Here is a 21663-nt window from a genome sequence, read left to right as displayed (position 1 = left end):
CAAACTGAGCAATTGCTCCTCAAATCTAGGGCTATAGCTATCACTCCAAAACCCAACGTTGTCCTATTCACTCCAAAACAGTGCTGATGTGTGGCAACAGTTTTGCAGCATTTTGCAGCATCCCTGCCCTCCCCTCCACCTGCCCAATCTCCTCAGCTGGAGGAAAGTCACTTTCCTTTCGGCTCTCCTGAATATTTCGGAGTGCCTCCAGATCGTCAGTATTTTGCAGGGTGACTTTTAAGTGCATACTTTAGGTTTGCACATTTGGATTAAAGTGGATTAAAGGGTTCTGCTACCACACAAACAAATCAGAAGGAGTGCTGGAAGACGAAGACAAAGAAGAAGAAGAAGAAGAAGAAGAAGAAGAAGACGAAGAAGAAGAAGAAGTCATGCTCAAGAAAGACTTGGTATAATTTGACCTCCACATGAACTTTAGGAATCAGAATTGAATGCTCAGTTAATCATCATCATCAAACCTTTTATTGGCATCACATCCAAACATCCAAAACAAGCTCAGTTAATAGTAGGTGGTCTGGAGAAAGCTATTGTAAAAACACAGAGAGATTTTCAGCAAACAAAAGATCATTTCCTAACCATTATCTCCCATTGATGAAGCATCAGTCTAGCTATCCTGGACCTATCTGTAGTACAAAGGTCAGTAGCCTAAACAATGTTACTCAGATTACTGGAAGTAGTATGCTAAAGAATTTGTGATGAATTTACCAAAAATAAAAAAGGATATGTTTTTGTTGATGCTTACCAAAAGATATACAAAAGTTGATACCTAGTACCATGTTATAATATCCTGGAATAAAATAAATTCTTTGAAAACCTATTTTAAAAAGGAACAAGAGCAAAGAGAAGAAGAAGAGGAGGAGGAGGAGAAGGAAGAGGAATTGAAAAATATTCAACAGAAAGCCAGTGTTGTGCAGTTATTAGAGTGTTGGGCTCTGAGCTGGCAGTAAGGTAAAGGTAAAGGGACTCCTGACCATTAGCTCCAGTCGTGGACGACTCTGGGGTTGCGGCGCTCATCTCGCTTTATTGGCCGAGGGAGCCGGCGTACAGCTTCCGGGTCATGTGGCCAGCATGATTAAGCCGCTTCTGGTGAACCAGAGCAGCACACGGAAACGCCGTTTACCTTCCCGCCGGAGTGGTATCTATTTATCTACTTGCACTTTGACGTGCTTTCAAACTGCTAGGTTGGCAGGAGCAGGGATCGTGCAATGGGAGCTCACCCCATCGCGGGGATTCAAACTGCAGACCTTCTGATCAGCCAGCCCTAGGCTCAGTGGTTTAACCCACAGCGCCACCTGCGTCCCTTCACTGAGCTGGCAGACCAGGGTTCAAATCCTTTGCTCTTTCCTGAGGCTCTCTGGGTAGCCTTGTGCCCATTCACTGCCCCTCAGCTAACCCACATCACAGGGTTGCTGTGAGCATTAAATGAGGAGGGGCAGGGAGAACAATTTACGCCATCGTGAGCTACTTGGCGAATAAAAAACAGGACACAAATGCAATAAATAACACCGGTTGTACCCTTTTAATTTTTTTGTTAAGGCCGTAGTGATTCGTGCCATTGCTGCAGGGGTGTCTTGATGCCTCGCAACCCCCCCAGCAGCTCTTTGCACCTGTGCTGCCCTCAGCACATCTTCATCTCCATGCCACAAAGCCTGCCCAGCGACTCATAACTATGCAGCTTATGCCAGCATGGAGAATACTGGCCAAACACGGCACACTTGGCTGCCCAAGCAGAGGCAAGCATCCCTCTGGGGCCCTGGCCGGCCGCTTCCCTGAACATAAGTCTTTTAAAGCTTCCGCTGAGAATAGGAAGCCTTTGCGAAGCCGGGCCAGGCAGGTGGAGGCGGTGGAGGAGTGAGGAGGCCGGCGAGGAACTGCTATGCGCTGAATGGCTGGTCGGGGAGGAAGCAGGTCCAGGAAGTCTAACCACAACCCGTTGCACTGCACGAAGCGGGAGAGCACTAAGTGGGAAGCCGTGTTGCTTGCCGCAGGAGCGGCGTCCCCCCACGGAGGCTTCCCGGCAGCTAGACATCCCCTATTCATTATTCATACAATAGCAGGGACAGGCAGGAGAGAGGCAGAGGGGTGGGCGACCAGCAGGCAGACAAAATAATCCCCGGTTTGCAGCCTCCTAATCGCGGGTTCCTGAAAGGCTAATCTGGAGCCAGAGAAACATACGCAGTGTCAGAGAAATAATCACACATTCACACACGAGGCGAAGGCAGAAGAGCAACCACTTGTGAGTTGAGGACCCGCCACCCGCATAGGAGTATGCTAAGACACAAAGACGCATTTGTTGTTGTTGTTGTTTAGTCGTGTCCGATTCTTCGTGACCCCATGGACCAGAGCACGCCAGGCACTCCTGTCTTCCACTGCCTCCCGCAGTTTGGTCAGACTCATGCTGGTAGCTTCGAGAACACTGTCCAACCATCTCGTCTTCTCATGAGGTGGCCAAAGTATTGGAGCCTCAGCTTCAGGATCTGTCCTTCCAGTAAGCACTCAGGGCTGATTTCTTTCAGAATGGAGAGGTTTGATCTTCTTGCAGTCCATGAGACTCTCAAGAGTCTCCTCCAGCACCATAATTCAAAAGCATCAATTCTTCGGCGATCAGCCTTCTTTCTGGTCCAGCTCTCACTTCCATACATCACTACTGGGAAAACCATAGCTTTAACTATACGGACCTTTGTTGGCAAGGTGATGACTCTGCTTTTTAAGATGCTGTCTAGGTTTGTCATTGCTTTTCTCCCAAGAAGCAGGCGTCTTTTAATCTCGTGACTGCTGAGAGGAAGTCCTGTTGAGCTCAGAGGCACTTACTTCTGAGTTAAAACAAGAGCCCTGTGACATGTTGAGGACCAACGAATGTATTTATCATAGCACAAACTTGTGTGGTGCTATTAAGGTGCTACAGAACTCTCCATTGGTTTTTTTTTCTGCAAAAGTCTTACACAGCTAGCTACACATCTGGAAATAGTAACTTCTGGGCAGACGGGCATAGGACTGCGCTGCAAATTCCACCTCATAAAAGGAAGTTTGTATATGTTACAATAACAAACAAATATTCTGCTTTCAGAGAAAATAGCATGCAGCCATTGTAATGAATATGCAGATTATGAACCAAAGAATGAACCGGATTCTGAATGCTCATACAATGGAGGTAGAATATCTCTCTCAGTCTAGGCACACACACACAATCTAGGAAATACCTTTTTTGTCTCACTTCATAAAATCTGCATTCTTTGAAGCTGCTAATTATACATAAAGAGGACCATTTCTCGCTCTGTTTCAAGGAGAACTAGGTCTAGTAGTACTTGTCTCTTGCTGTGTGGCACTGACTGAAGGGGAATTCATTAAAAACAATTTGTATTTATAGCAGCAACCGAAAAAACACAGATCTGCTTGAACACCATGTGGCCATTTGAGAGGGGGGGAGGAATTGGGGGGGGGAGAGACTACAATTTTACAACATTCCCATACCATATGATTTAAAGAGGTAGTCATTTGAGAGCCACACAATGCAACCACCAACTAGCCTCCACTCATTTTGAGTGTCATTGTCTCAAAGGGATGCAGCACTCAGTCAACAAAATCAGTTGTGCAGCCTGATCCTATGAGCATCAATGGCTGCTGGCCAGAATAGCTCTGTTCTTCTGAGAGTCACAGGTGCGCAGAGTGCTGCTGTGCTCAGATCCTGCTTGCAGGCTTCCCACAGGGATCTGGGTGGCCATTGTGAGAACAGGATGCCATTGGCCTAATCCAGCAGTGCTCTTCTTATGTCTTTCTGTTTAATAATAATAATAATAATAATAATAATAATAATAATTTTATTTATACCCCGCCCTTCCCGGTTCAAAAACCGGGCTTAGGGCAGCTAACAACAAATTTAGAACACTTTAAAACACTAAATTATAAAAGCAGAATAAAATAGGTATTGTTGTTGTTTAGTCGTTTAGTCATGTCCGACTCATCGTGACACCATGGACCAGAGCACGCCAGGCACTTCTGTCGTCCACTGCCTCCCGCAGTTTGGTCAGACTCATGTTTGTAGCTTCGAAGACACTATCCAACCATCTCGTCCTCTGTCGTCCCCTTCTCCTTGTGCCCTCCATCTTTCCCAACATCAGGGTCTTTTCCAGGGAGTCTTCTCTTCTCATGAGGTGGCCAAAGTATTGGAGCCTCAGCTTCACGACACAAATAACAATAAAATTCAAAAATCAATTAGATAATCCCCAGGGCTAGCTGGCTGAATTGGTCCTACTTGGGCCAGCGAGGAGGTCAGGGGAGAATTTGCTGTGGGGTCTCAGAGCGGGCGATCTTCATAAAAGGGGAGGGAAAGGGAAGAGAAAGGAAATAAAAGATCAGGCTGAATTCGCATTAAAGGCCTGGCGGAATAGCTCTGTCTTACAGGCCCGACGGAAGGAGGTTAAATCCTGAAGGGCCCTAGTCTCATGGAACAGAGCATTCCACCAGGTCGGAGCCATCACTGAAAAGGCCCTGGCCCTGGTGGAGGATAATCTGACTTCTTTAGGGCCTGGGACCTCTAAACTATGGTTATTCATGGACCTTAAGGGCATACCAGGAGAGGCGGTCCTGTAGATATGAGGGCCCTAAGCCACAAAGGGCTTTAAAGGTCAAGACCAGCACCTTGAACCTGACCCTATACTCCACCGGGAGCCAGTGCAACTGGTAAAGCACTGGGTGAATATGCTCCCATGGCAGGGACCCCGTGAGGAGCCTCGCTGCAGCATTCTGCAACCGCTCGAGTTTAGACCTATTCCAAAACAACGGTTGTGCTCAGCTTTGCAATCCTGTGCAGAATTCCTTTGCAGAAAGCCTCTTGAAAAGAATGGGACTTATTTCTGAGGAAAACAGCCACCACCTGTGTAGGAGCTTGCCAGCCTTCGCACCAACTATGCCGGTTGTGGGACTGATGGGGAAAATAGTCTGAGACGTCTGGAGGGCAACCGGTTGAGGAGTGCTGCACTGTGCTGTAGATCTAACAGATCTCCAAAGCTTCCCGGCACCCCGGATTCATCTGTGTTGTATCTCTTTCCCAGGTCCCTTTCAACACACCTGGAGACAGTTCTAAGGAATGTACCCGCACTCTGCATGTTATTCTATATTATTGCAGGCTTTCTGTGACATCCCCGGCGCCCAAAGGCCTTTCAGATTGCACAAGGCACTGTCTGCAAACATTAGTCAGTGCATTCTGCAATTACATGTGCAGCCATTGATGGCTTAACTCAGGCGGATGAGTCCGAGCCAATTGTGAATACAGTGCGGGAAGATCTTCCTCATTCAAGACCTCCTTCGGATAATGTAATGCCTTGCGCTCTTTCCCCACAAACAATTTGTTCTCAATATATGGTGTTGGGTTACCCAATGCCATCCCTGCCTGCTGGTCAATAGGGCTAGGCGAGGGGGAGGAATTCTGGAACGACACCCCCCTGCAGCTGCCTGCTGCAATATTCTAGCGAACTTGCTTCAGGTGATGTCTTTGAGCACGAGCTGTGTGGCTCAGTGGTAATTAGCGATGGATGGATCTACCGATTTCGCTGTCTCTCCTTTTCTCGTTCTTCCAATCTTAAACTCTGCCCTCTACATTTCTGCATTTTGCAATTTGTTCACTTTTTGATCCTCATGAAAATCCATCAGTACATTACTCCTAACACCTGGGGGTGAAATTTTTCGTAGGGGAACAGTTAGGGCAGGGGTCAGCAACCTAAGGCCCATGGGCCACAAGCGACCCACAGGGATTGTTTAACCGGCCCATGAGTCCCTACACGTGGCGCTAAACCAGTGTGGGATGGGGGCTCGCTTCCTCGGTGCTGGAAATCGTGTCTGTGCATGCGCAGACCCCGGAAATCATATCTGTGCAGACACACTTACGCACCCGATCCAGCCCATGGAGCGATTTTCGCTAGAATGAACTGGCCCAGGAAAGGTAAACCTTGCTGACCCCTGAGTTAGGATCAGAGGCACCAGCTTGCAAGGGGAGATTGTGGGGTGGGGGGGACATTGCACAGATGAGCTCACGTCCTGACATTGCATGCATGAGCAGTGTGCCTCCCTCCCTAAGCTGGACAGAAGCTTCCTGGGCTTTGGGAAGGAGGTTCCAGGGGAACATTTAGGGCAGGGGTGGCCAACTCCCAAGAGACTGCGATCTATTCACAGAACTAAAAACTGGCAGTGACCTACCCCCTTTTTGGTCAAAGTTGTTGGGCTGTTTTTAGCGAGGAGGAGGAAAGGAAAGCCCGCTTTTTTTTTAAGGGAGGGAAAGTTGCTGAGCTTCTTTGGGGGGGGGGAGCCAGTGATCTACTAGTGATCTACAACATGTCCAGTGATCACGATCTACCTGTTGGACATGCCTGATTTAGGGGACTAGCCTAGTCCCCCATGTCCACTGACCACATGCCACAGCTTCCAATATGTAATTTCTTTTCTTGATTAATGTATATACCGTATTTTTCGCCCTATAGGACGGAATTTTCCCCCTCCAAAAATGAAGGGGAAATCTGTGTGCGTCCTATGGGGCGAATGCAGGCTTTCACTGAAGCTTGGAGAGCGAGAGGGGTCAGTGCGCACCGACCCCTCTCGCTCTTCAGGCTTCAGGAAGCTATCCGTAAGCCTGGGGAGCCCGCGGGAGTTCCCTCAGGGCTTCCTAGGCTGCAGATAGCAGCCTGCTGCATGGAGCGCGGGGCGCGCTGAAGCAGAGCGCCCCACGCTTCGGGCAGACATTGGGCAGCCCCACCAGCTCGGGGGACAGCGGGGAGGCGCAGCACCTCCATCCCGCTGTTCCCTGACCTGGTTTGGATTCCCCAACCTGGTTTGGGGGGGGGAAATAAAGGGGGAAAAATTCCTTTATTTCCCCCCCAAAAAACTAGGTGCATCTTATGGGCTGGTGCATCCTATGGGACAAAAAATACGGTAGTGTCCTTCTTGAAAGTAGCTCAAGACAGTGTACCTGGGTGGTTACTTTACTCTTACAACCCTGTGACTTAAGTTGTGCTGAGAGCTTGCAATTGGTCCAAAGTCAACTAATCGTCTTTGAGGCCAAATGGGAATCTGAATACAGTTCTCCTATATCCACTACATCAGGTATCTTCAGCCTTTTCAGGCTGAGGATCCACTTTCAACCCAAGCATGCATTTGTGGACCCATGTCTTAATCTTCTACTGTTTATCTACACGGTGGAAGTGCTCCGGTGCAACAACCCACCTTGGATCAGATCACGACACACTCCTGGGTCCCAATCCAGCAGCTGGAGACCTGTGCACAGCACCACATTAATACTTTCTGTTGAAGCTCATCTGAAAGTGCCACCCCAGTAAGATCTCCTCCAGCTTGGAGGAAATCTCTTGGCACTCACGCAAGACTCATTCTGTTTCCCTTGCTACTGGTCAGCGAGATGACCAGTGGTGTGTTCTTGCATATCAAAAATAAATGACACCTCTGCTTACGGCATTCTTACCTGACAATTACTGAGACAGAGCAGATGATATTGCTTTGTCCCCTTGTGATTCCAGAGAAATAAGCTCTGCGAGCTTATTTTAGTTTGTTGCACTGTGTCGCTAATTTTCTAATTCCTGTTGGAACTCGTAAAGTGTTGCAAGCCGCCCTGAGCACAGTTTCTACAGCGAAAGGGAGGGGGGATATAAATCCTCGGTTTAGGAAATGAATAACGAGAGGCAGGCGCTCCTTTTCATTGAAGCTAGCAGGGATTCCTTCCTGAACACAAAACACATGTACACACACAAAGCTACTCAGTATAGATTGACACCATTGATCCACCTAGCCCAGTCCTGTCTTAGCTGTGACAGACAGCTCTCAAGGCTTGTAGGGCAGAGGGTGGTCTTTTAAAGCCGTGCTGCCTGAGAATGTGGATATGTGTGTGTGTTTATGAAGCTGGAGATTCCAAGGATTGGTCCTGGGGAAAACCAAAAAGTGAAGTAAAAAAAGAATGGGAGTGCCTAAATGAATAACTCAAAAGTCAAGTTTTGAGGGCAGAAATCTGGCTGAGTCTGGAATAACCTTGTGAAGTGAAAGGATATGAAAGAAGGATTTATATCTAGATGTTAGGACAGAGATGATAAAGAAAACAGGAAGACACAATGAGAGATAAAGGAGGTGTTGTGGGATTGGTGGAAGTCAATGTTTGTTTTTCTTTTTAGTGTTTATAATATTAACTTGTAAGATACGGATTTGTTTTTGTTTTTTGCTTTTTTAGTTTTCTAATGTTGATTTTTGTGTGTTGTGTATTGTTATTTTTTGATATATTTCGTGTTGTTGTTGTTGTGTGGAAAATACTAATAAAATTTATTATATATATATAAAAAAGGAACTTCAAAATATGAGGCAAGAGCCTCAGAAACACCTCCCACCCAGAAAAGTCTGTTACTGTAAAGGTGCAAAAATGTTAAATATGATTTATTTCCGTATTTTATTTACTTTATTTCTTAGGTGGCGGACACCACATACATGTAAAGCACGGGACTTCCTCAAAAGAATCCTGGGAACTGTAGCTTGCTGGGAATCATAGCTCTGGAAGGGATAAACTACAATTCCCATGATTCCTTGAGGGGAAGCGATGTGCTTTAAATGTATGGTGCGCATGAAGCCAACGCTGCCCAGTCACAGAAGGGGTGTATGCGCACCCTAGGTGAGAGACAAGGGTGGCTTGATTTTTCTGTTTCTGTGTCACAAGACATGCCGGCATATCAAACATGCACCCAATGTAATTGATGGGCATTTTGTGCTTTTGTTATTTTACATTGTTTTGATTGGTTGTATTTAGCAGACTTCCACTGAATATTTCTTATCTGCTTGTTGATTGTAAGCGAACTCCTAAGCGGTTTATAAACAACAACAACATTATTAAATCGGCAAAAAGGACATTAAAAACAGGTATTTTAAAAAATTCAAAATATAATTAAATTTAACCAATTAAGCTGGAAACAGATTAAAATGCATGCCAATTTCTTTTTTCTTTTTCTTTTTCTTAGCAAACAATAAAACAACATATATTGGTCTTAACACTAAAGACCCAACCTCCCGTCTATTCCATATTTCGATTTCATATTACTTATTGCCAATACACACTTTTATCATGTTGTTGTTGTTGTTGTTTAGTCGTTTAGTCGTGTCCGACTCTTCGTGACCCCATGGACCAGAGAACGCCAGGCACCTCTGTCCTCCACTGCCTTCCGCAGTTTGGTCAAACTCATGCTGGTAACCTCGAAAACACTATCCAACACTTTTATCATAATTAAACCTATTCTTAATATATCTAATTTCATGCCAATTTCTGCCTGTCTGGGTAAGCTTGCCTGAACAAAAATGTTTTTAGCGGGCACCAAAACGAGTACAGTGAAGGTTATAGACGATATAGATATGTACGCAGAAAGATAGATGTGGCGATATATATAAATACATACACAGGCACACAAAAAGCATCAGGACACAGCAAAATGCCCTGCAAAGAACTATTTGGGTCAGCTGACAGTCACGGAATTGTGAATTGGCAAACGTCACTGCTGCCTCCCAGGAGGGAGAGGGGAGGAGTGAGGCAGCCTGGTGCAAACACGTCAGTTGAGGCTGTTGGGGCATTTGCACCGTGCCAGCCTCCCTCCCTTGCAAGTGACAGCCACCAACCTGCCAGGAATAGTGCCACTGCCCCACCTCGCAAGCTGCTTCTGGGCGGGGGAGACCTGGCTTCCCAGCCCTGATCAGCCCTGATGACTTTGAGCTCTTTACCCTCTGAGCCTAGCCTGCTCAGAAAAAGAGGGAACATTTTATCACATGTGGTGGGAATGTAAAAAGGTGAAATGCTTCTGGGAGATGATATATAATGAGTTGAAAAAAATGTTGAAATATACATTTATAAAGAAACCAGAAGCATTTTTACTGTTTATGGTTGGGAGTGATATAAATAGAAAAGAATGTAAGCTCTTTTTATATGCAATAACAGCAGCAAGAGTATTATTGGCCCAAAAATGGAAGCAAGAAGAATTACCGACGATTAAAGAATGGAGGATGAAGTTAATGGACTATGCAGAATTAGATAAACTAACAGGAAGAATTCGAAACAAGTGGGACCAGAAATTCACGGAAGACTGGAGTAAATTTACAGATTATTTGAAAAGTATTTGTGAAGATCAGATGACGTTTGCAGGTTTGCAAGATGTTCTGTGAGGAGTATTATTGGAAGTACTGTATTGCAAAAATGAAGAAGGGGAAGGATAATTTGTTAAGAGATTTAAAGGCAATATAAAGTTAAGAAATGTATAAGAAGTGGACAAAACGGTGGATTACCAGAGGTGCTGATGGAAGTCTAAAAAGGCTGTATAAGTGATAAGTTTTGTGGTACATTTTATAATTTATATGTTAAAATCAATAAAAAGTACTATAAAAAAGAGCCTAGCCTGCTCAACAAAGGATGGTGCCCCACGCCAGAGCTGTCCTTCAACTCACCCCAAGCTCACTGCCCTGTCAAATACCACTCTGGCAGGCGGGCGATGCCCTTTGCTCCTGCTGTGAAAAGCACTTCTGGGGTTCCACAACAGCACTGGCAGAAAACCACACCATTGCATTCTGGGATAGCTCATCCAGGTCTGGCGCCATCGCCTGATTTTGACGCTCAATGGGAGCACAGCATGGCTTTAAAGCCAAGATGCAGAAACCAGTGGCACCCTCTAGATCAGTCTTTCTCAGCCTGTGGTTCCCCAGATGTTGTTGGACTACAACTCCCATCACCCCTAGCAAGCAAGGCCAGAGCTCAGGGATGATGGGAGTTGTAGTCCAGCAACATCTGGGGACCCACAGGTAGAGAACCGTTGCTCTAGATGTTGGTGGGCCACAGTTCCCATCCTCCTCCTTGGCTATTGACTATGCTGGTTGGCCAAGGGCCTTTGAAGGACTCACCTGCCTTAAAAGAAACCCTGTTTCCCATGCTAGGAAACACGACGCTACACGTTTTTTGGATTCTTTTTTCTTTTCTTTATACTGAAGGAGCAAAGCGGCGTTCATCCTCTTATTATTCTCCTCACAGCTTCGTTGGGTGTGCGAAAGCGTTACTGGAGCAAGTTTTAAAAGGTAACCGAATGATCTGACCCCCGTGAAGCTGCCTTCGAGTGAGTCAGGCCACTGATTCAGGTCTCCTCTGAGCTGCAGCAACGGTTCCCCAAGGTCTCAGGCAGTTACGAAAGAGGGAGAGGAAAATCCGACCAGCCACCTTCCCCACTATTTTATCGTTTCCCATTGTATCACGCCCTCCTCCACCCCCGGCCATATTTTATTGTCTAAACCAAAAAGCTCCAGACATTTGCAGGGAAGGGTCTGTAGCCCCTTGGTCATTTTGATCATGTTATTCTGCATCTTTTCCAGCTCTGTATATGTTAACATTGTAATCTGTCCTGGGATCTTAGCCTGAAGGGCAGGTAAGCAACAACAACAACAACAACAAATCATTTTATTTTATTTTATTTTATTTTATTGAGATAGGGGTTACCAGAATGGTACAGATCTTTCCAAATGCAAACCCATAATGGATTTACACGCCGCAATATGGGTAGCTGCCTTCACAGTTATAGGTAAAGGTAAAGGGACCCCTGACCATTAGGTCCAGTCGTGGCTGACTCTGGGATTGCAGTGCTCATCTCACTTTATTGGCCGAGGGAGCCAGCGTACAGCTTCCGGGTCATGTGGCCAGCGTGACTGGCGAACCAGAGCAGTGCACGGAAACGCCGTTTACCTTCCCGCCGGAGCGGTACCTATTTATCTACTTGCACTTTGAGGTGCTTTCAAACTGCTAGGTTGGCAGGAGCTGGGACCAAACAATGGGAGCTCACCCCGTTGCGGGGATTCGAACTGCTGACCTTCTGATCAGCAAGTCCTAGGCTCTGTGGTTTAACCCACAGCACCACCCGCGTCCCTTACCTTCACAGTTATAGTATCGTAGAATTGTAGAGTTGGAAGGATCCAAATGGGTCAACTATTTTGCTCAACATGGGGCTTGAATTTACAACACTGAGATTAAGAGTCTCAACTGAGCTATCTCAGGTTCTTTCCTAAGCATGGAATTTGCCTTGTTCATGTTTACTGAGGGTCATGGTCAGTCACTGCCAAGTCTCTCTCTCTCTCTCTCTCTCTCTCTCTCTCTCTCTCTCTCACACACACACACACACACACACACACAGATTTGCCTCAAAGTGTAAGCTTTACACTTACTTGCACTGATTTTTACTCAACATTTTGTTGCCTCTAGAACCTTCCTGCTGCTGTGATTGTATTCATTTTACTGCCGCTGTCAATTTTATTGCCTTGTTTTATTATGATTCGTTGGCGGATGCTTGTTCTAAATTACTTTCCAAGTCACTTTTGGCTTCCGAATGAAAAACAACAACAGGATAACAAATAACAAGCATACACAAATGGAGGGTCTGGCTCTTGTCCTATGACCACTGAGTTCACTCATGAGCATTTGGGGGAGGGACCTCATCACAAACAATTGTGAGGGAAACCAAGGTACCTCTTGTCTCCTTGATCACTGCTGCCTACATCCATACTGACATTTGCAGCAAATGCTAAAAGGTTGGTGAGGCTGGCCTTCCTTTTCCAAAAGCCATACTGATCCTTCATCAGCAAGGCTTGTTTATCTCTAATTCTATCTTAAAGAATGCCTTTCACCAGTTTACCCAGGGAAAGGCATTAAGTTGACAGGCTTGTAATTTTCTAGCTTTGCCCTTGCTATGCTGTTAAAAATTGATGTTATGTAGGCTACCTTCCAATTGTCTGTTAAGGAGGCTGATTACAGTGGCAAGTTGCAGGCTGTTGTTGGTAGATCAATAATTTCACGTTTTAGCTCCTACAGAACTCTGGAGCGCTCTTCACTGCGCGCACACCCCCCCTTACAACTATATAATCAAGGCTATGTTAAAAATTGTCAGGGTGGACTTCGTGGTGAACCCTGTTTCAGGGCCCTCTATGCCTCTGACAGATAAACAATTCATCACGTATGCAGCCTTCCTCCATTTTCATTCTCTCCTGTCTTCCTTTATGTCCGAAATCTTCAACAACACCAACCAGACGACTGTTCAAAACGATATTCAGAACTTTCCTGCAACCTGAAATGTAGCCACTTGTTTCCCTTTCTTTGCGGCAAGGAAGCAACCTCTATGGTACGATCTGCCACACACATGAAATAAGCCCCAGCAAGGGGCAGGGTGGCCAAATGCTCTTTAACATCGGGCAAACTCCTGCTGCGGTTATTATTACAGCAAGGGCTGCGGTGTGGCAACAAAGATCAGCAGAACAAAAGGAAAACGACGCAGAACAAAATACAAAGGGTCAGAAAGGTTTCGGCTGGAAATGTCTTCATCAGGAACAGAAATGGTATCTGACTCACTGCCAAGGAAGAGTGCCAGGCAAGAGCCAGGGGTCACTGCTGGTGGGCACCTACCCCAGCCAACACCCCAGAAAGCGCCTGACCTGGCTGTTCCTCCTTGCTGGTGTTACTACCTGTCCCACTGTCCTCCTAATTTTGTGGTGGAGGAGCTCAGTGCCCGGGGCCACATGCAGCCCTCAGTGGTAGACCTTAGGAGAGCCAGTGTGGTGTAGTGGTTAAGAGCGGTGGACTCGTAATCTGGTGAACTGGGTTCGCTTCCCTGCTCCTCCACATACAGCTGCTGGGTGACCTTGGGCTAGTCACACTTCTCTGAAGTCTCTCAGCCCCACTCACCTCACAGAGTGTTTGTTGTGGGGGAGGAAGGGAAAGGAGAATGTTAGCTGCTTTGAGACTCCTTCAGGTGGTGATAAAGCGGGATATCAAATCCAAACTCCTCTTCTTCTTCGGCTCTCAAATTTCAGCAGTGCCCTATGCAACGCTGAATTTGGAGCTCCGTTCCACAGCACTGTTCCACAGCATGGTGCCCGGGGCAACCGCACTGGTCACAGTACCCTAAAACCGCCTCTGTGGCCCTTCAGACCTTTTTTTCTGGCCCTTGACATCTTCACAGGCCATCCCCCTCTCCCTCGGCCACACCGCTCACTAGCCTTGCCTCGCACCTTGAGCATTTTTGCCTGGCTGGGGCGCAAACTCGAAGTCTGGTAGTGCCTCTTGCTTTTCCGAAGGACAGAAAGGGATGGTAGAAACTTGCCCAGTGCACAAAGGTCAAATGTGCAGCCATTGCTCTGCCCACTTTGGCCCCGCCCACCACTGACATATGGCCCCTGGGAAGCTTGTGTGGGAGGGAATGTGGCCCCTGGGCTGAGAAAGGTTCCTATCCCTGGTTTATGCAACTGGTAAAAGGAAATGTGCCCACAAATGTGTGGTGTGGGGGTACTGAGAGCAGCCAGAGAAGAGGCAGCACAACAGAGGCAACCCTATTCCCAGTCTCCACCAGGTGGGGAAATCAGAGAATGGCCTCCAAGGACTTAATATTCAGGTAGATTCACGCAGGAAGTCAGCTCTTGAGAGATCTACCTGGGTCACCCCTACCTAAGGTCTAAGTGCGTTGAATGTGCCCTGACTGATGACCATTAGTTCACAATGTCAGGGTGACCACACCCCAGTCCCCTTACGTCATTCCAACCTGTTTTAGGAAGATGGGAATGTGAGGCTATGGTGGGCTGTAGCTCAGTGGTTGAGCACATGCTTTGATCCCAGGTTCAAGCCCTAGCAGTTCTAGGTAAGGCCGGGGAAACTTATCTTGTCAGAAACCTGCCAATCGGTGTCAACAGTAGTTAGATGGACCAATAGTCTGAAATTGTTGTAAAGCCTACACACAGCTGTTGATTTTCTTCTAACCATGGTTCCCTGTGTCTGCTTTTATAAAGCAATCTCCCATGTCCCTACACACAGCTGTTGATTTTCTTCTAACCATGGTCCCCTGTGCTACTTTTATAAAGCAATCTCCCATGTCCCTACACACAGCTGTTGATTTTCTTCTAACCATGGTTCCCTGTGCCTGCTTTTATAAAGCAATCTCCCATGTCCCTACAAACAGTTGTTGGCTTTCTTCTAACCATGGTTCCCTGTGCCTGCTTTTATAAAGCTGTTGATTTTCTTCTAACCATGGTTCCCGGTGCTACTTTTATAAAGCAATCTCCCATGTCCCTACACACAGTTGTTGATTTTCTTCTAACCATGGTTCCCTGTGCCTGCTTTTATAAAGCAATCTCCCATGTCCCTACAAACAGTTGTTGGCTTTCTTCTAACCATGGTTCCCTGTGCCTGCTTTTATAAAGCAATCTCCTATGTCCCTACAAACAGTTGTTGGCTTTCTTCTAACCATGGTTCCCTGTGTCTGTTTTAAGGAGGCAATGGAAGATATCCTGTTCAATCCTTTTCTTAATGCCGGTGTTTTGTGAGATATGTACAAACTTTCACACACAGCAAGGGCTTTCACACAACTGCCTGAGAATCTCCACATGTTGACTTGCGAAACAGATTTTTGGAGTTGGGCAAAAAGATCCATAAGGCAGACTTCCCGTTCAGAAGCAAGAATTCCAGGCTGGAACACAGCTCCAGCCCAAAACAGTCTATGCAGCAACATAAAACTTTAGAATCGAAATGTTGTCATGACTTATTTGCACAAATCTAAGCATTGCTATTATTGCGAGGTAACAATATTCACTTGTTGCGCCTAAATGGAATCAATAAAAAGTCAAATGATATAAAGGGAGGGAAAACTAAATATGTTTTGACGTCTAGCTGTAGCTTTAAAATCCAGTAAAGCACATTTCCATTCTTCATATTTTTCAGTGCAAGGCCAATATTTCTCCAGTGTGATTTACTCAAACTTCACCTCTGCCATGAATTCACTGTGTTATCTTATGACGACCAGCATCCCTCAGCTTCCGCCCAAACACCACAAAATACAGTTCAGTGATAGTACTGGCCTACCTTACAAGTTTGTTGTAACAAATACTGAAATAATGTAAGTGAAGCATACTCTGCATACAGACCATACATTTGTAGCACATGGCTTCCTCCAAAGACTTCTAGGAACTGTAGCTTCTTAAGGGTGCTGGGAATTATAGCTCCCTGAGGGGTAAACTAAAGTTCTCAGAATTCTTGGGAGGGGAAGAATGTGCTTCAGATGTATGGTGTCTATGCAGCATACATTTCACTTACATTATTTCGCTATTCATTATAACAAACCTGTAAAGTAGGGCCAGTTTTAAAACTCAAAAATGCTATAAGGTGATAACAACAACAATGGTATTATATAATATTATAATTGTCTAACAACAACAACAACAACAAGAAAAGCAACTTTGTGCCACACATTTCAATTACAGAGCTGCGTTCAAAAGAGTACATTATATTGGGATCAAACTATGATATTGTCCCTGACTACCAGTGTGAGTTCTAGACATGGAGGTGCCTAAATTCATATTATCTTTTATGGGATGGAACTGGAATAGTACAGAACAAGAGGAGAGGAGAGGAAAGCTGTGGAACATAGGGAGAAACCACAGAAGCTGAGGAAAAGGAGGACCCATCCTCCCAAAAAAATCTTGTCACGTGTCTGTGTGTGGCATGTGGGATATAATAATGGGGTTATAAAATTCTGCCCTGTGAGGAGAAAGCGGGCAGAAAGAGAACCTTTTTTCTTCCTCCTTCTTATCGTTAGAACTGGCAGTCAATTCAGGACAGACCAAAACAAACAAACAACAACATTTATCCACACAACACAAAATGAACTGATGGAACTCACTGCCACAAGATGTGACTATGGCGTCTGGGCTCAAATTCCTCTGAAAGGGAGAACTGGGCAGTACGTCTCTGGATACCAGATAGCCGGAGCAACCCCAGGGGAGGACCGTGGCTCACACCGTAAACCATGAGTAGGCAAACTAAGGCCCAGGGGCCGGATCCGGCCCAATCACCTTCTAAATCCGGCCCGCGGACGGTTCGGGAATCAGCGTGTTTTTGCATGAGTAGAACGTGTCCTTTTATTTAAAATGCATCTCTGGGTTATTTGTGGGGCATAGGAATTCATTCCTTTTCCAAAATATAGTCCGGCCCCCCACAAGGTCTGAGGGACAGTGGACCAGCCCCCTGCTGAAAAGGTTTGCTGACCACTGCCGTAAACTCATGGGAACATTTGCCTGACAACAAGTAACTGAGAGAATGGGCCCTTCTTCCATTGTTGGGCCTGAGGTAGGCCTGACTGATATTAGAGAGCGGTTTACATGTTGGAATTGTCAGAGTTGCGGGGAACTGCTATGTATGTGTTTGTGTGTTTGTGCATGTGTGCGTATGCATGCACGCATGCGGGATGCACAAAGCTGTCAGAGGGGCCTTCTCCCCCACAGGTGCTCTGTCTCCTGACCCCAGCAGGGTAATTAACCCAGGCATTAATAAAAGCTGACAACAACTGCTAAGCCGGTTGCCTAGCTACGCACTCTGCCACAGGGCCTGGGCACACAGACAGGCCTCACAACAGGCTCCTCTGAGCTGCACCTCTGCTGCTTCCCTTCCGGCACCTTCTTGGGTCCCGCAGCACTCCATGCACAGGGCAACGCTCCGTGGGAAACGCTTAGCAAAGGCACCGCGGCTCCTGAAGCCAGGGCGCGAAACACCACCAAAGGTTTCAGCCAGACGCTGCTGGAGGGAAGCTCTCTCAGCAAATCTCCAGCTGCCCAGTTTAGGCACTGCTGGAAGGAAGCTCAGAGCCGTGCCCTGGCCCTCCTCCTCCTCCTCCTTCCCCTTCTCCACAGCGCCATCCTGGCCACTGACAGTTCCTTACCCTTGAAGCCCCAAGAGACAGAAGTGATCAGGGCTGAGCCCTGGGAAACATCCGCTCCCGGAATCTATTTAGAGACCGGAGGAATCAGCACTTTGCCAGGAAACAAATAAATGCAATCAAAGAGCTTCTCCGTTACTTCTGCCACCTTGGTTCATTCAGCCATTAATATTAATCAGGCTGCTGTCCCACTTTTCTGCGTGCAAAGTGCTTTACAGTCCTCGACGCATTTATCCTCGTAAGAGCTGTCCTGGGAGGCAGGCAGGGATGACAATCTTTTGCATGTAACCTAGCGCTTCAGATCTGGAGGGTTTTTTAAAAAATAATTTTTATTCATGTATTTTGCATGCTTTCTAACCCCAAATAATCCATGCCACCACAACACAGACTTAGAATCAAGATATTGTCCCTACTTATACACACAAAGCTAACAGTAATAACTAGGTAACACCTGGCCTGCATGCTATGCAAGGGGCTTATGATTAATTGCATTTTACATTGAGAAGCTTTTTTCCCTTTAAAGGTGATAAATAAATTACTAACTTAAATTACTAACTAATATGGGACAGGGGGAGAGATCCACCTCATCAAATGATTTTTTTGAGGTTGCTTACTAATAAAAATAGCAACAATGATGTTGTCTTGGCTAGTTTGGTGGGCAAACGTGATTAGTATTATCCCCGTATTACAGACTCAGGGATTTAAGACTGAAAGACCAGTTTAGCGAGCTCACGGCTGAGGTGACCTTTGAGCAAGGGGTTTCCTGGCTCAAGTCTCATACGCTTTAACACTTTTCAGATTAAAGCTCAGCCCAGTGGGGAAACTAGTGAGTCATACCTGCATAGCCAAACATCCCAAAGGAAATATGCATTTTGAAGGCAACCATGCTAGTCTTGTTACAAGCAAAGGCAAGGAAGGGTTTTTTTGGCACCTTAAAAAAAACCTAGTTGTTGCGGCACGCATGTCCGTGTGTGAGAGTTCACCTCTTCAAATGCCTGGAGTGCTGTCCTCAAATTGTAGACGCACACAAATAAATCCACAGATACATTCCACACTCATAATATGCTTCATGTACCTAGCAAAGTGGACTCTAGTCCGTGAAAGTTTATGCCATCCAAAATCTATTTTGGGTGCAACAAAACTCCTTTGAATTTAATCTCCATTTAGTGTACCTGGTCTGGTGCTATAGGTCGGTACCCACCTATCCCAGGTTGGCATTGACCCTTCGTTCCCCGTCCACAGCCTCCATTGTGCTTGCAACCTGTCCTGAAGTGCGGGCCATTTGTCTTCATGTGACACTTCGATGTGGGATGCAGCCACCCCTGAGTGAATGCTTGCTCAGCTCTGCTGAGCAGCCTATAGTCAGTGCCCAGAAGCATGCCTGCAGCTGCCTGGAGGGCTAAGATGTACGATAGCCACGGTTTCCTAAACACAGGCAAGATCTAGGGGAAAACTCTTGGCCACAGTGACTCAAGGGAGGAGTGTGTGCGTGCGAATGCGGACGTGCAGTTTTGAAGGGGTGTGTGGGAAAGCTCTTAGCACAAGGAAGAATGTGGTTGTGGGAAGAAGAAGCACAGGAGTCAAGGGTGAGATGAAGACCATCTGGTCCAACTCCTGCCCTAAGATATCAGGAGTGGCCTTCAAGATGCCATAGGACTCCAACTCCCTACAGCCCCAGTCAACATGGCCAATGGTCAGGGATGATGGGAATCCAAATAACATCGGGACGGCCACAGGTTAGCAACCTCTGCTGACCCCCTTGCAGACATAAACTCCCTCTATTTCCAGATTTGACAGCTCTGCTGCAAGGCAAAGGGCCCTAGTGGCAGAATTGTCTACTCTACCCTCAGGGAATCATAGAACTGGAGTTAGAAGGGACCCCAAGGGTCATCTAGTCCAACCCCCTACAACGCAGGGATCTCAGCTAAAGCATCCATGGCAGACGACCATCCAGCCTGTCCTAGAATCATAGTTGGAAGGGGCCACAAGGGTCATCTAGTCCAACCCCCTGCAATGATGCGATGAATAATGGCAGCAACAGAGAGAGCCAGTGCGGTGTAATGGTTAGAGCGTCAGAACTAGGGCTTGGGTTCAAATCCCCGCTCAGCCATGCATGGAACTCCCTGAGCGACCTTGGGCCAGTCACAGTCTCTCCACCCAGTCTACCTCACAGGGTTGTTGTGAGGGGGGAAATGGGGGAGGGAGCAAACCACCACATATGCCAACCTTGAGCTCCTTGGAGAAATGGCGGGATATGGATGCAATAAATAAAGAACTGATAGTAAAAGACCGCTACAACAAATTGCTGGAGCCAAGGGTTTTTTAAAAAAAAGAAGAAGAAAAGATTTCTCTGGGTTCATAGGGAGTAATAACTCATTTGGCCAACACACTGTGTGGGTGGCTAGCACCCTCCAAGTACACAGGGAGGAAGGGAGGGAGAAGATGAGGCATGTCCAGACAGGAATGTAGGGTAGAGCAGGGTTGTGAGTGATGGAGGGAGCAGAGGAGCGCATCAGAACCAGCTAGGCCTTAATGTCACCCCATTGCTGCCCTCCCTAGAGATGCAGGCCTCCTCCTTACCCCTCTGCACTCCCCCTCCCCCTCTGCTCTGCAAATGCCAAGTGAAACGGGACTAGTGAGAGCCCCTGATTAAGCTGTCTCCCTGGCCTAGCTCTGGGGACAGGCGTAAATCAAGCAGGCTGGCACCAGGCATAAATCCAAGCCCTGCTACAAAGCACCCGCTCTGTAAATCGCTGCCCTGCCCACAGGGGATGGCCCTGGCACTTGGCCACCTGGGCAGCAACGCCGCCTGGTGCCCTGAGCTTCCCAGAAGACCAGAAATCCCCCCCCCACTCCATCAAGCAACACACACACACACACACACACACACACACACACACACACACACAAACAGACTTGCCCTCCCCTCCCGCTCTCTCCCTCTGCCCCCTGCCTAGAGTCCATTGCCCAACCTTCTCCCATCAATTACCCCAGGACAATCTGTTCCCGATTGCCACAGCGCTGAGTGCCAGTAGAGGAAGGTGTTTGAGGGGGGGAACAATAGGAAGAGCTTTTGCCTCCATAACCACCAGTACTACTGCCGCCACCCCCGGCTCCCCCCCCCCCCCCACGGTAGGCCAAAAGGCAACTGAATCCTTACCTGGGGCGCTGTCCGCGGTAGCCAATTTCCAGGCGAGGGCGAAGGAGGCGCCCGAAGAAGCGGCTCTCTGGTAGAGAGGTGGGCAGAGTCCCCTTGGTGATGGAGAGCGAGCGAGCCGAGGAGAAGCCAGATCCCAGTCAGCGAGGGGTTCCCAGCGGCGGCTGAGCCATCCCAGAGGCTGAGAGAGCCGGCGGCAGCGGCGGCGGAGAGACCGACGCACGGGCGGGCGGATGCGGGAGGTTGTGGAGAGAGAGAGGGACAGCCCTCTTGGTGATGGAGAGATCCCAGCTGGGAGAGGAAGCAATCTCGCCTGGCAGCGCGGGCGTGTTGGTGATCTGGTAGGGGGGGTGAGTAGGCAGGACGGCGGTCTTGGTAGATCCCAGCGCTGGATCCTAACAGATCCAAGACATGAGGAGGAAAGGCTGGGAGAGGTGGTGGTGGTGTTAGTGGCGGTAGTGGCTGGGATCTCCCCGAGCAGCAGCTGGGGACCCGGAGCAGCGACCGCGCAAAGCCGAGAGCGGGAGGGGGAGGGTGCCCGGTGCCGGGAAAGGAAAGGAATGGGAGGGGAGGGGAGGGGCCGCTCTGTCCGTCTCAGCCCGCCTCCCCCGCCCGCTTGGGCGGCTGTCGCTGCTTTCTCCGGAGGAGGATGGATAAAAGGATGATGATGATGGAGGCGGGGAGGGGCCTGTGAGAGAGGGAGAGAGAATGAGAAAATGTGTGTGTGTGTTTGCGCGCCCGCCT

At 47.6% G+C, this 21663-nt stretch overlaps 1 protein-coding gene across 1 annotated transcript in view; it reads right to left on the bottom strand.

The window, feature by feature from the left end:
- GABBR1 (gamma-aminobutyric acid type B receptor subunit 1) overlaps positions 1-21435 on the bottom strand; it is a 168876-nt gene extending 147441 nt beyond the window's left edge. The window contains exon 1 of the mRNA XM_083723342.1: positions 20923-21435. The gene's annotated coding sequence lies outside the window, so the exon portion shown is untranslated. The remainder of the gene's footprint in view (positions 1-20922) is intronic.
- Between the last annotated feature and the right edge of the window lie 228 nt (positions 21436-21663).

This window comes from Podarcis gaigeae (assembly GCF_964106915.1).
Source record: "Podarcis gaigeae genome assembly, chromosome: 2".
Classification (NCBI taxonomy): domain Eukaryota; kingdom Metazoa; phylum Chordata; class Lepidosauria; order Squamata; family Lacertidae; genus Podarcis; species Podarcis gaigeae.
The sequence above is the reverse complement of the archived record's forward strand: the minus strand, read 5'-3'. Positions and strand labels throughout refer to the sequence as shown.